The sequence below is a fragment of the Micropterus dolomieu genome, linkage group LG04, assembly GCF_021292245.1.
Source record: "Micropterus dolomieu isolate WLL.071019.BEF.003 ecotype Adirondacks linkage group LG04, ASM2129224v1, whole genome shotgun sequence".
Taxonomy (NCBI): domain Eukaryota; kingdom Metazoa; phylum Chordata; class Actinopteri; order Centrarchiformes; family Centrarchidae; genus Micropterus; species Micropterus dolomieu.
Genome location: NC_060153.1, coordinates 889,215 through 904,036, shown reverse-complemented (window position 1 = coordinate 904,036; position 14,822 = coordinate 889,215).

Here is a 14,822-nt window from a genome sequence, read left to right as displayed (position 1 = left end):
CCCCCCCCCCCCCCCCCAACTAATGTCAAGTGTCAAAGTGGCTTTGTTATGTGTTAACCTGGCAGAGGTCCTCTTATCTTAAGCCAAGCAAGCACAAGCACAACTTTCTGCCATTTTGACGCAGTCTGACCACCAACAATCCAGAAGTTGAAAGTCCACGTACAAAAATGATTCATCCACTATTTTTACTACTTCAGTGCAAAAACTCAAGCGGTGTTTCATACCTTTTTTAAATGTCAAAAAGCCAAGTAACAACATATTTAATTCACTAAAAATGATTCACTGTGACTAAATGTGACAGAATTTCTCTAATAAGCGGACATAAACCATTGATCACATCAAAGTAATCTAAACATTTAATTGAGTTGCCACATTCTATTTCAACGGACAACTACAACCTTTTGTTTGCTATGTATTTTTTCTACTAGTTTTATCCAATTGTTTGTCCTCCACCCAGTTTTGAGTTTGTTTTTGGAAGGTAACTGAACACTTACACCCAGTATACCCTTTCATATACATACTACAATTTAATATTGGTCTGAGAGTCTTTTGGGTCACTGAATTACCCATATTATGAAGATCACAAACATACTGAACTGCCAGAATATATCCCTGTCTTTCTATTAAACTATTTTTTTTTCCTTTTTAAAAGACTTAAAAAAAACTTTTTTTGAAGGGACAGATTTTGTGTGTATGTTTGTACAAAAGTACAAGTTGTGCAGAAGAACTAAGGATAAAAAAAGATACCATTTAAATTGAGTGCTGCCAGTTTGTGTTGTAAATCCTTTTAAATAAAGATGTTATAGAAAACTGACATCTGGATAATATTGTTTTTTTACATTTAAGGCATTCGGTTAGCTAGATAATTGCAAATCGAGTCCAAGAGGATTGAGCTGAAAGGAGACTGTTTGGGAAATTTAGCCTTTCCTAATTACATAATTGCTTTGGATGTTAATATTCTGTCATTACCCAAATGGCATTCTACATTAACTTATAGATGCTGTTTGACCCCCTTCATGATATTGCTGGTTGTTTACTCAACACTGAATTCAAACTTCAGAACAAATTTGTTCAGATTTGTGTGTGTTGACATGATCAGGAAATGAGTTCCTGGTTGGAAGAAGTTCTGCTTTTTCATACCCATACAAATGTTAAAACTACTCTGGTTTTTTTTCTATTTTTCTTCAGTTTTTCACTGCACTATGAATCATTTTAGTGTCTTTCATGTCATTGGTGTGATTTTCTGGCCCCACTTTGTTTCCAGCCACTGCAGGCAACCTCTTTGAGACCTGCCCTGTGCCAAAAGGCAGATAGACAAAGTGAGGAAGTAGTAGGAGCCACAAACAAGTCATGTGCTTGTTGTTGATGGTATCTATTTCTCCGTTATACATTACCTATTATGAGAAATAGCTATATAATTCATGGCCACAGTTCAGCCACACTCACCTCCTGTAACAACCTACACGAGTCTCATGTTGCACTTATAAGACGCGTTTTTATGCCTTTTGAATGTTTCACATATGAACACAGTCAAAGAAATAATTGTGCATCTTTGTCTAGTATAGTTCATAACATCCTATAGCACCACAAAGTGCTTCTGTCAATCACACTGGTCGGCAGTAGGGGAAGTGTGGCTCAAAAGTAATTCAGACGATTTCTCTAACATACAGCACCGAAGCTAAGAGCATCGGAGCAGCCAACATAAACAAGTCACACTGCGTTGCATTTCTATGGAGATCAATTTGTCTCAATATTATTTGTGTGAACAGATCGACAATTTATGTGTAAACCGGAAATATAAACCACCTTCCAAAAACAAAAAAAAACATTTGTGAAATGCAAATTTAAACACATCTGTTGATTTGGAAATAAATGAAAAGCCTTTGTGAATATCTTGCTATCATTTTCAACTTTGGAAACAGTGAATCCAGTTTGTGATTGGATTGCTAGCTGATGTGCATTTCTTTTATCCACACAATTCGGTGAGATGTAGAATTGAAATCCACAAATACAGTGTAACCTCTGCTTTAATTTAATACCAAGCTAAAATAATTATTGTAAAGTTTAAAAAGATTAATTGATAGAGGCCAATCCTGACAAAGGTCTCCATCTCTAAATGAATAATAAGTTCCTAATTTGTTGAAATTACAAAGAAGACATCACTAAACCATATAACAATTTGTACTAAATAACTTTGGGACCCAAATATGTTGGAGAGAAAATGTGGATTTAATGTCCTCAATTGATATACCAGATATACCTAAAGTGATTCGTTCTACTTAAAGCTTTGCCTCACATTGGCAGCATACTGGTTGTGATTATCCACTCGCATGTCTCGAACAGGAAGCTGTGGCGAGAGATTTGAAATGGCTTTTACAACAACGCTCACACAAACAGTTTTTATGACTTTGGGACACTTCGCATGGCAGCCCACTATCGATGCAAAGGGTTTTCAATCAAATTTGTTTAATAGTTCAGAAAGAGTCAACCTTCCAGTCATAATTGTTTTCAAACACCCTAGGGCTTAATGGCACTCTGTAACAACTGATTGCTTTGGTAGCATTTCAATCAAAGTCTCCCTCTGTGAACCTGTCAACTCATTTCCACTGGTGGTGTTCGCCCAGATGGTTTAAAACGGAAATAAGAATGGTCTTTGATGCGGAGCCTGCGATCAATGAATGACTCGCTGAATGTAGGTGGGAGCGTTTCAAGGTTGCACTCATAACAGTTTATGAAAGTATTAAAAACAACCCCTTGCACCATGTCTCTCCATTTATACCCTTTGTCACTTTGTTGTTGGTGTGTGATTCTATCAGGGGAGACGAGTTTCAAAAATCAGTCAGTATGAATACACAGCAATTCACCATGTCTCCGTCTGATTATTTTGGCTCACACACCATGCAGTGTGAGGGCCTCATCACCAAGTCTACAGCAGTGAATGGGCCAGGTCGCTGTCGAAATATGCAAATTCATTGTTTCAAGCATGACATGAAGGGGATTATTTCTTTATTGGAGACTCTAAAAGGGCAAAGATGTATTCATTGTGATGCAGCCCAACCTCTCGCACACTTTTTTGCCAAGCTCAGACTGAGCCGTCAGCAACTTCCCTGTCCAGAATTAAACTATAATTATTTTACATGTCATTTTATACATTTAATACCCTTATTCAGAGTGACAATCCGTGCATGGTCTGTAATATTACAAGCAACTGATAGCAAGGTTGCTGTGAGTCATAATATGGTGACAATAGGACTATGACTACAGAATCTTTATTTCAGAGAGAAAATAATTAATGGGTATAGGAATAAAATTAAATAATAATTAGTTATTTAACACAATGTCAACCGTATTTAAATGACTATGCTGAGACAGGTCCTAAATACAATCACTGAAATACTATTGAATGAATGATTGTATATAACCTAGATGTCTGCAAAATGTATTTTTAATTTATTATTTATTAAATTCAGTCTGGCTGTAATCTAGACATCTTTACACCTATAAATCACAAATTCAGTGCTTACTAAGGGCCCTATCATGCACCCGGCACAAAGTGTGGTGCAAGAGTCATTGCTAGTTTCCAGCATCATTATCACACCCAGTGCCTACATTGTGTAAGTAGCATTTGTGTGCCCATAGGAGTGTTGCTCATAAAATGAGGTGTGGTAAGGGGCATTGTTGACAGATTACTATCTTGAGGAAGGAAAAAAGCCATTGCGCCATTGACCAACAAAAACCTGGTCAAAAGTCAACAGTGCAGTAAAGGGTGCATGCAAATGGGTCCTTCCAGCATCCTCTGTGTTCTATTGAAAGCATGTCACCATCTCCTGTAAGCTTGGACAAGCACAACAAGCCTAGTTCAACATGCTATTTATTTAATTACATTTCCCATGACACCTGCCAGCCAAGAAAGGGCTAAAAAGGAGTTTTTGGCAAAATTTGGGTTCTCTGGGGTCCTGGGTGCTGTTGATAGCACGCACCTACAACTACGTGCCACTTCAGAGAACGCTCTGATACATGAGAAACATAAGAGAACTCATTCCATTAATATCCAGGTAATTTGTGGTACAACATGTAAGGTTACACTTGTATTGTCCAACTACCTTGGATCAAGCCATGACTTCTTTATACAAGTCAACTCTGGAGGGTTGTTGTTTACTTTTTCCATGTATTTCTGCTTTTAAAATCACTTTGGATACATTCGTTAAATTAGGTTTTAATTAATTTAGGTTTGTTGGAGATCATTTTATTGGAACATTGTTGTCCAATGCCACCTGTGCCCTGTTTTTCAGTTTAGTCTGTCATCATTTACCTGATTGCCTAACAATCTGGCAAAACGTGGGCCTTTTACCTTTCAGAGCTAGCATGCTAAGATTAGTTTATTCCTAAATGCACACAGATACAGTATGTGTGTGTCTGTGTGCATTCAGAGATAGATTAACCTGTCCATTCTCACCCACTCACACTCCATGGATTTCTTTCCAATGTTTGGGCCAAGGCATTGCTCGTTTCTCTTGACTACAAAATTGGTGGCCTCTGAGGGGCTTCTGGATGGATGACAAAGAAAAGTTAAAACCATTATTCATAAAAAAGCCAGTTAGTTGGTGGACAGCAAAGCCTACAGAGAGAAGATGGTGGATAACTAGCATTTACCCCTCGCCAGAAGATAAAGTGAAAATTTTCAAATATCTTTACAGGATCTAATTGTTTTGTTAAAAAAAAAAATAAATAAAAAAAAAAAATAAAACTTCCACCACATCCTGCCGTGATTAGAATCTACTTGCAGCAGGAAAACTACATTTTGATGCATGCAAACCAAATTCCAAGTGGAAAAAATACTTAAACCAATCAACCGCTTTTTAAATAAATATATTTTTGGGGAGGATATAATAACTTAAAGCCCCAAAACAATGAGACTTAAGAGTAATCCAGCACAGACTGGAAACCAAGTATGTCTAAGCATCCGCATCATCCTAAGTGGCTCGGGCTTGGGCCACTGTGCCAAAAGCAAGTATAAAAAGTTTTCACGCATATTTTTACTTTTAATTTCTTTCAAAAAACAAAAGCAACATCTAAGTTGTGCTTATTACAAACATAATTTTTCATTACTGTAATACAAAGAACAATGTATAATCTGCTTCATTGGTGGGCAGTAAAAATCCTTAAGCCCCTGTGATAAACATTGATAAACACTATCTCCGTGACAACAGATACCAGCACTTTAGAATAGCTCCGCATTATGCAATGATAATCAAATGAACCAGCAGTTGGCAACATAAATGAGATTTACTGTTAAAACTGCAGCGGCTGCTGATGCTGCCACTGTGTTATGAGGCCACCCATCAAAGAAATACCATCTGTGTGTGTCAATAATAATCAATTGTTTGAAGCAGAATTCATTTTAGCATCTTTGTGCTATGAGTTTTGTCTTTAAGCTGCAAGAACTTGACATTGCAGTAGATTAAACTTTGTGTCAACCTTTTGAAAATGGACAGACAATGTTTCATAGATTTTCTGAACTTTTGTATGTGAGAGCAATATTATCACATATGTGTTTTGAGTTACTGATGAAGGACTCCAGTAAAACTCCCTGACTATGTGATGTTGTGTGTAATCACCAAACCATCAACATTTTCAGCCAAAAGCTGGGCAAATAGACAAAAGGTTAGATTGACTCGATTGATCTCATTGGCAGTGTGTGAAGGCCATTAGTGGTTGTAACAGAGGTTATTTACCTCTTTAAAAAGGAATTTAAAGACATCTATTGAGAACCAGAGGGAATTGCATCGAGACGGGAGCTCAGCTTAAATTGAGTGAAATCTGCATTGTTCAGGCAGTTGAGTCTGGTACTACATTTTTCTCACTGCAACATACCAACTTTTGAATGTATTTTCCACTTCATGTAAAGGTAACAATACAACAATGTTATTATGAGTGTTATGAGTAAAAGTCCTTCATCCATATCCTTACTTAATTACAGTGTGTAAATGTAATCAAAAATAAAAGTATTTGTTCCACAGAAAAATCTTCCCAAGACTCATATATATATTGCATATTTAATTTATTATGTAATGTATCAATGCCCCTAAGTTTGAAATCACTTTTCTCAAATCTTTACTGTTTTTGGTCAAATATTTCATCATTTTTGGTGGAACTGCTAACAACTCGTAGACATCTGAAGGGGGGCACAACTAGACTCAATTACCCAATTAGTTTTTTTATTAGGCATCACAAGCCAAAAAGGTTGTGTAGATGTGTTGTGTAGGTTTAACAATGAATTGTATTTTATAAGCTTATCAGATGTTTCCATGTAAGATTTTAATGTCAAAAGTAACTAATAACTGTACTAGCTACCAAATAAATATAGTGAAGTACAATATTTTGAAAACCTGATGTCTCACTACCCTACTTCCAATACAAATACTTTCAAATATTAAGACATTGATAGAACTAATTGCATATATTAATAAAGATAGTGAGGAATGACAGACTGAGATTTTAAAATTAATAACAAGAACTCCGTCATACTACATCACTGAATAAAAAGAAAATAGAAGTGACACTGTGTATGATTTACTCACTGTTAAATATCAGTAATTGTGGAAAGTTAATGGGAAATAAAACCCAGTAAATTGTTCTTTACGCATGACTGCAAGAGCTTTTCATTTTAATTTTGACATGAGCATGTTCTGGAAAAGAGAGGCCAACTCCTTTAATTAGTCCAGGCAATGTGTGCTTGTGATCAACTGGTGGCTTTTTGTACAAGAATGATTCCAATCAGTTATAAACCAACTGGCACTGTTCAGAGCCAGCCTGAATACTCATCCTTTTGAATGAGGTTATTGAGCATAAAATTCTAAGTTTCCACACTCCATATGACAAAACTACTTATTTTAGTTTTGCAAAATAGGATTTTGTAAATTGAGTTTCTGTCAGTAGAGTTACATTTTACACAGAATTTAGATACCAGTGGAAGCTTATGTTCCGGTACTGCAAATCCATATGAACTATTTGAAACAAGTCTCTCAATTTAAGACCTGTATACTGTAGGTTATTTCCATGTGCATCGTGTATCTTGTTTCTATCTATTTTTTCCTAGTGGTAACAAAATGTATTCACATACATTTGCCCAAAGAAACATCCACTTTGGCTATTAAATGAGCTGCATAATGAGGCGCTTCCAAAGTGTAATAAGTAATGACTGGAAAAAACCCTTAATTCTCTGTAGATATGTAAAGTACGTATTTTTTGTAATAATAATAATAATAATAATTTACAGCTTCAGACTATGCCTCAATAACAATTTCCTAATATTAATATCAAGTGTTGTAGAGTTAATATTGATTGGTTGGGTGATTGGTGTCTAATCATAGCTGTGGTTCATGTAGTGCCTCAAAGATATATCCTGTTATCTCTACAATTACAGTGGTAATGTGGTAAATCCACAAAGTTTCTATTGCCCTATGTACAGTATGTACAACATGCCAGACACTCAGTGTATGATTCAGTTTTTGCCCATGCCATGCCATACACCATAACTTAGGGTGGCCAATCAGGGCAAACACACTGCAATTTAAGAAAACACATGCAAGAAGCAAAATAAGAAAATGTCTTTATCAAACAAAACACGCGGCAGATATAGAAACGCACTGCAAATGCACACAACACAACCAAATGTGTGCATTTGCACACAAATGAATGTGCTGTCAAACTCATGACAAGGTTTTCTTGATTTGCTTCTGTTTCGCCTCTGTGTTTTCTGAAGTTGTCAGACGGCCACTGACAACTTATCTTAACTTATCTTATCTTATTGCTTCATAACCTGTCAGTATCAAAACCAGGCTGCAGAAGACACGGACATATCTGAAAATGAACTTACAGTACAATAGCATTATCATTATTTCCTCTCATTCAAAGATGATGTCATTGTCGTTGCGTTTGGCAGCACTACCCCTAGTGTCTTCATATTCACTCTTAATTCCTCACGTACTCACATTATTTTGCCTGTATACTGTATGTAACCATTTTATACATTCATATACCCATGCAGGATATTTCAGAGAAAGCATTTGTTTCCTGTCCCCTGTGGCAATCTAGGGGTACAAACAATCAGTCACATTGACAGAGTCACTCAGCTTGGTATTGATCAACATTGTGTGCTTTGGGCCATCATAATGTAAGACCTAGCTTTAGGGACCTCACACTTGAGCTGTTGTGTCCACCATGTTTCATCTTAAAGTCTTTTGGAATTTGTTTAGGATAAAGGACTATAGTAAATGCACTTGAGGGTGCTGGCACATATTTTTGTTTCATGGGTACTTGCTTGTCACTTCTTAAGTAATTAAAGCTCTAGACCTGAATATTATGTAAACACAACTGTCCTGTATAGTTAATGTAAATCACAAATTAGGGCTGCAAGTAGAGGTGCAGTGGATCTCATCTTTTACCAGCAATAAATGTAAGCATAATGATATACAATCACTGCTCTGATCTTACAAGTGAAATACCTGAAACATACATAAACAAAGCATGCATGGTGTGCTTGTGATACCAATACATGTTACATGATACATGCTTTTTTCATTCTTTTATCCATTCTCAGATATGCTAAAATACACAACCCTTATTACAATATAAATAAATGCATGTTTATCCTGTTTGGCCGAATAGGAAGAATGGGAAAACATCCAGTTGTTACGAGTGTTAACGTAATATTCCAAGGTGGTTAACCCCACCACTAGGCCTATGACCAGTTAAATAAAATATAGCCTAAATTAGCTACTTTTGTAATGGTATATATTTGTAGCATTTGGCTAATAGTAATTTTAGCACTAGTTTGTGGATACTGCTGTAGTTATTTTCTCCTTATGAGAGACAGTGCAGCTGTCAAAAACTCCCCATATTCTAGTGTAATTACAACCAGGGGACTGATGTGAATGTGTTTTCCCCTATCTACATAAACTGAGTTTATGATGAGGATGATTTTATTTTAATTAGTAGAGTGCCAAAAGGCATACAGCACAGCTAAAGTAAGCTAGCACTCATGTTACACACTATCCTTTGTCTTTTTCATTCGGCTTTGGTCTACTGATATTTACAGTCTCTTGACTCCATCTATAGAGGTTATTATTCAGTCAATGCAATGATTTCTGGTCCTTAAGAAACTGCTTGCAGCTAATGTTTATATGACAAACACGACAATCTGCCTGAGAAGAGCAACAGGAATGGAAGTCAAGCGAGCCAACTGTGGTATATTTTGTACAGAGAGGAAGAACAAACAGACTGATAGACAGATGGAGAGAAATAGGTTGGCAGCAAAACAGGCAGAAGGAATAGTGTATTGATTCAAAACATGGGTGGGCGAAGAGAGACAATGAAATGGAGAATGAGTTGGGAAAAAAAGATTGGCGTACACTACGTGAATGTAAAAAACAAACAAACAAAATGCATTAGAAAGTATAGTTAGAGATATGAGGTCAGATGATAAATCCATGCCTAAAAAATGAGATGAGAAGATACTTACTTTAAAGGAAAGAAGACATTTTGGAAAAGCAACTGACTTACAACTACTAATACTACTACTACCTAATGATAGTTAGATTAGGTTATCAAAATCAGTGATATCATTCATATCAGTGTTCAGTAGAGAGATTGGGTCTAGACAAGTTTTCCCAGTGGCCAACCTTTTGTGAATGAATGGGAAACATCTTGGAGTCCAATAACTCCAATAATAACTAAATAATAAATGTTATCGGCTGACTTTCTGGTTCAGTTGGGACCTACTGTACACATATAAGCTCATTGTTACAGTATAATAACTTAATGAAGGATATATTTTAAGATTTAGCTGTGCAATTTACCTTGTAATAAGAGGGGTAGTTAATATGGCTAAACATCTAGACATGTTATACATGTTGCCAAATTTAGACCTCAGCCAAATGCTACAACTGGTAGGAATATGAATAGTAAATAACAAAACCTAAACTTTTCTTTAAACTAGCTAAAACTTCTTTTTGCATGTTGACTAAGTTTCTCATTTTACCCTTGAAAATCAAGTAAAAGAAAAATGTCCACATCCTAAATTTATTTTAGATACATGTGCCTTTGTCAGGCATTGTCCCTTGAAAATCAATAAAATCCCATTGCATTATTCCATGAACATGTTAGCATCAGTGAAAGTACAAAGAACTCTCATTTGTTCTAGAAAAAAAAAACATTCTTTCAAATATGTTTTATGTCACATAAAAGCAATTGGGGATTATGTTTTTCTGAGTAATATTTCCTTTAATGTTAAGGCGATGTGATCAGTCACTGCAAAATTTGCTGATTTCTGAAGAATAGCCAGTGAAAGAGATAAAGGCTTGTGAAATGAGCTGCTCAGCACAAAAGCCAGTCCGTGTCACATTCACACAGTCAAGGACAAACTTTTGTTTTTTTAACCCAGAGAAGGATTTCACAAGCATTTATTCACTTAAGCACTGTACACTTTAAGCAGATTTATTGTGAAAGCAACTCACCCAGACTTAGAAAGCTACTAACCTGAGATGAATTTCATTAGTTTGGGTTTTGCTCAGAGGCCCATTATAGTCGAAATCCTATTTTAGCGGCTTTTCCACCCAGAGACAAATTACATTTTGAGGGAAAATTTTAAGTTTAGCACAAAATATCCATACATCCAATAATCCAATCTAACCCGTTAATTAAATCAGTTAGACTACTAAATGACAGATCAAATCATATTAATAACTTCTCCTAATTAGATTCTTCTTTCATTCAGTCTCTGGTGCTTGTAATTGTTTAACATATTCATACATACATCATTCACACAATGCAGTGCATGCAATACTTTTGCTTTTATTTCTGTTCCTTCTCTTTTTGTATAAGATGCTGTGTAACATCCTTGCTTTATATTTTATAAAAGACATGGCTCGTCAGACTTTGAATAATTCATGCTGCTCAGACCTCGTGTCTTGACAGGTCGACAGCTAATACAGACATCTTTGCCATTGTCCTTATGAAGACCCGGGCTGGGTTTATGTCTTCGGTGTATAAAGGGACAGATGTGGTCAATTATTTGTGGTGCAGATGCCCCAAGTGCTGTCTTCAGTCTTGATGTTGAAATAGTCAGAGGACTGTTTGTTCAATGGAGCTACACGGTTTCTTCATTTGCAACCATTTAAAACTCGATCATTCTAAATGAGGTTCAGACATTGTGAATAAGGCAAAGATATTCAAGATTAATTAGTCAGGAGCTGCAGTAGTAAACACAATGAGATAAAACTATGGGGTTGTTCAGAATTAGTAGAGCACAAATGTACCCTGGTATAAATAAAGATTAACATATATTTTTCCCCTTCAGAACTGTCATCAAAACAGAGTAACTAGAGTGTATCTAGTATATCCTCCCAATATTTGATAAAGGCTAATTGTGGTCTCACATGTTCTTTTCTCTCAGTTAACAAGCTCACATATGTGATCTCTTGGCCATGTATGTAAAACTAAACTGTCTGCTACGGAGTACACAAAATTTATTATTATGTCTATCAGATTTCAGTTGCCCAGCAGGTGTCATTGTTGTGTAAGGTTTTATTCAAATGCAACTGCATGAGAATGCAAACAGTCATAGGCCATTAGTGTCTGCCAGTATGTTTTAGCATGAGGGCACCGGCCTGGGATGTTTCCATGGAATAGTATTATCTTCAGTAAAAATTATACTGTAAAGGCAGCTACTGAATACAACATTTTGTAAATGTGCGGGTGCTGTTTCCACAGCAGTTGGCAGAGAAAGAGAGAGAGAGCCACAGATAAAGTAGAAAGGGAAGTAGTCTGTTATAGTGCTTCATTTCTTGAGGGTGGCTCCCACTTTTGGACCAATTCATACCAAGGCAAATTCCTCGTATGTGAAAGTGTACCTGGCAATAAACCCGATTCTGATTCTGATTCTGGACCCATTTCTCTCTGATTCAGCTGTTATCCTCTCTGCCAGCTGCTCACATTCTCTTTCTCTCTCTCTCTCTCTCAGTGGCGGCTGGCCAAAAGAGGGTGCTAGGGTGCCGCCCTCCCTGGTGGTGGAAGATGTCTTTTTAAAATAAACATTTTTGAAATAAACAATAATAACTTTTTTGTAAGCATATGTGTGTTTAAAATGCACAATAATGTGTAATCTATAAAATATAGGCTAAATAATAATGTTTGGGGGGGAAATTAGCTTCCTGCTCATCCACTGCTAGAAATATCGCCCAGGCAGTACAGCAGAGCAGCCAATAGCTGACAAGATATGCCCATAGCAACATTAATTAAGCCAATCAGTGTCCTCAAATCTGATGCTTGAATCGCCCTCGTCAGTCAGCGGTAGAGTAGGGACATGTGATGTTGTAGACAATGATGAATGCGGAACTCAAGACACAGGCTTTCAGCTGGCCACAAATTCAATAAGATCTCTTTTTCAAAATCCATTTGAGAGGAGAACGTTGGAGGAGAAATTACATGTGAAAGAGCTTGGCCCAGATCAACCTGACATCAAAATCAGTCAACAGGCTAGCGAAAAAGGTAAAATGTACGTGCGAGGCTTCTTCCGCAATTGGTAGGGGAGAGCAGGGGCGAAAGTACCATTTTTCAGATAAACCTGATTTTAAAAGATTATGTTGTAGACAGTGATATATTTTTGCTGTGGTCACTAACTCACATGTGTGGTCTATCAATATCAGATATCGTATTTTGTATTCTATATCTATTTACAGTTTCTTCAAATATTTCAAAAGTAACCCAACCGTATACTTGTATATGTTTATTTGCAATAATGCAAAAATAGTCATGTATTATATATATATATATATATATATATATATATATATATATATATATTCAGCTGTTTTTATACGTAATTCCAAAATGTGCATGAAAACATCTGGCTGAATCACCTCTGTCTATCTTTCTGAATTTGGCATAACCTGTTGGTATAATATGACAAACATGTTTCAATACATGCTGCAACACAGAGAAAGTCACCACATTAGCAGCGGGACAAAAGAAACAATTGTGGTCACTGTAGACAGGAACTCCTGACATATAAACACAATTTATTTTTATACTGAAAAACTCTGACAGGGCAAACTTCAGGGTGTGTTAAAGCACTAAATAACCTGTAGATTAATCATTACTGTGACACATGAAACAAGAGACACAACTTGCCATTCGAAAAAACAGTACCGCTTCAAAAAATTACTTGCCGTACTTGAAAACAGTCTTCCGAAGACGGCCGCGGGAAACAATGACAAAATCATGCGATACTTGGCTGCTCCATCAAGGGTTGCGTGCTCAAGGTTCTGTCACAGCTTGGACTGCAAATGCAGTCAGGGCTCTGAGAAAATCGCCTTGTTACTTTCAGCCCGGTTTACCCCTACAATAGAAAAGCTTGGTTAGTTGGATGCAATCATTTTGCTTCCCATGTTTGCTTTTTAAAACGGTGGGGACGGATACAACATGGACTGTTACAGGAGTAAATGACATGAAACATCTATCTGAGAAGATTAAGAAACATGAGTCTACGATGGCACATCTGGATAATATGGTGAAGCTAGCCATGCTAGGCAGAGTTACCTTCGCTACACAGCTGACAACGGCCACAGGATTGGGGTGAGGAAACACAACGAAGAGGTGGATAAGACCAGACACGTTTTATCAAAGATAATTGACTGTGTAAAATTTTGCGGGGCCTTTGAGTTGGCCTTTTGCGGCCACAATGACACCGAATCCTTTGACAACCCTGCCGTTTTCAGCAAATCTTGTTGCCCCACTGGACAGTGTGTTGGAGGAGCACCTTAAGACAGTTCGGTTTTCAAAGGCACCTCAAAGACTGTGCAAAATGAACTTTTGGACTGCATGCTGTCAGTTCTTAAAGATAACATTCTGGAGGAAGTAAAAAATGCCAAATATCTTGGTATTCAGGCAGATGAGACAACTGACATTTTCACCCACTGCCAGTTGTTGCTTGTGCAACAGTACATCGACAAGGGGAACAACAGCGGGTGGCTATGGAGGTAAGCTGTATAGTTTATAGACAGCTCTGAAGTGTTAAGATGTCATTTAAGTAGGCCTACTGTACTGAAGTACAAATTAGAGGTATTTGTACTTTACTTGAGAATTTTCTTTTCATGCCTCTTTCTATGTTTATGTTCACTGTTTATGTTTTTGTGTAAGAAACCTTTTAATATTGGCATTAAATAATTTCTGACTAGTTCACAGAGCACTGGTATTCTGGTTTGTGTTAAATTGTATCGGGACGGTTACTGAAACTGACTGGATATGGCACAGCCCCACCTAAAATATGTTTCACCAGCCGCCACTGCTCTCTCTCTTTCTACACTCTGTATTCCTGCTCCAGCCTGCTGTCTGTCTCCTCTTGTCCAGCTGTAAGGGAGCATTCAGAGACAGAGAGGGCCAAGAAGAACTAGACACACCAGCCAAAATGTGACTCTGCATAAGGTTATGAATCTTTTAATTTCTATCTCTTGTGTTCCTGTATCTGTCAACTTGTGTGTATCTTCGTTCTCCAAGATGTCAAGTGCTTTGTATTTGTTTTTCTAAGATTTCATCTTCAGCTCTCTTCCAGGACCACTGCACTTCAAAATATTTCACTTAGGATCTACTGAATCAACTGACTTCTAGAATCTTAAAGAGCTCATATTATGCTTTTGGGCTTTTTCCCTCTCCTTTATTGAGTTATATATCTTTTTTGTGCATGTAATAGGTTTGCAAAGTTAAAAAGCCCAAAGTCCAGCACAAAGGGAGTTCCCATCTCCCACAGAAAGCTCTGCTCTGAA